Raw genomic sequence first — 1,534 nt, forward strand, 5'->3', positions numbered from 1 at the left:
GATCTTTTAATTTTGGTGGTGGGCTTGATTTTGAAGAAAGGAGTCCAAGGAGGCTTGTAGATTGTTTTGCCTTTGAAGAGCTTAGTTGCTTGACAACTAAGTTGGTGCCAAATATCAATCTCAGGTAAAATTTCATAACACCCTATGAATGTCATATTTTTGTGTTCTTTTATTTGTTACACCACTAATAGGTGCTCGGTTTTCTCCATACAAAATATGATTTTTGAAACTTCCGTTGCACTACCAGCACCGTAACCGATCCCTTTTCAAGTAGTATCAGAGCTATGGTTACATTTTTTGGTGTAGCAAATACATAATATTATATTGAGGTCGATTTCTAACCGCTTGAAAAAAATTTTGCAACAAAAAATCAAGGTTTTTGAGTGGGGATTTCGGGCTGCTTGTTGCTGCCCATTTCGGGCAGCTCGGACTGCCCGAACAGCCCCTATGTTTTAAATAAAAAAAATTTTGTTGACCGGAATCCGACGACGGAGCTCCGGCGACGGCGATGACGACTAGGATTTCCAAAAGTGTTTTGGATTATCAAAGTGTCATGGGCCTTGAAGTTGTTGGGCCATGAGATGGCTAACATATTTGTGAAATTTAAATGAGCCAAAATGTTTTTGGTGAAAAATGATTTTTTGGGCCCTTAAGTTTAAATTTACAAAAGTTGCAAATATTTTCTCATGAAATAAATAATTGAAGTTGGACTTTAAATATTTATAGTAAATTCGGTTATAAATAAATTAATTAGAAAGTAGACAAAGGTTTTTGTATACTTTGTTAATTTAGTTTATAATCGTGGAGGTTTGTGATTGGATCAAGATATATAATATTGGATCAATTAATTATTGTGATATTTAATTGATGGTGTATGATATGTGATATTATGCATGAATGATGATCAAAAGCCCAAGCCCAATTTGCTAGATGTATGCTATGATATTTTGTGTTGAATGATTGTAATAATTATCAATTTATAAAGTGGGCTTGGTTTATGGCCCGTTCCCACCCCATGAGATGTATCCCTATTTGCCATGGATATTTATTTGTAAATATTAGTATAGTGGAAGATCAAGATTGGAAGATGGTGGCCTTGGTGATTATGAAGATCGAAGACAAGTAAATATTGGAAGCATATGTAATAGTTGCATTTTCATCCCTTGCATTTCCCTAGGATTGGACCTAGGCCCGTGTTTAGCTCACACGGGCCATTAGTACTGGGGCAATTGATCATCCTTGTTTTGTTTACTATTTATAATATATGGATGATATATTATAAATAATGAATATGTGCGTTATTATTATGATAATAACAAAGTTGCATGAATCCGGCAAACATACGATCAAACATGGCGAGTTTTTAAATAAAATTAATGATGAGACCTTTCAAAATTAAAAACCCTCATTTTGAATAAGATTCAAAATTAATATCAAGCCCGAAAAGGGGAATTACAAAGTTGTTTATAATTTCCATGTCTTCAATCGACAATGGGTGCATGATGAACGCTACCTGTGCTCGGGGCTCGGCTCA

This window comes from Primulina eburnea, chromosome 11, assembly GCF_022965805.1.
Source record: "Primulina eburnea isolate SZY01 chromosome 11, ASM2296580v1, whole genome shotgun sequence".
Lineage (NCBI taxonomy): Eukaryota > Viridiplantae > Streptophyta > Magnoliopsida > Lamiales > Gesneriaceae > Primulina > Primulina eburnea.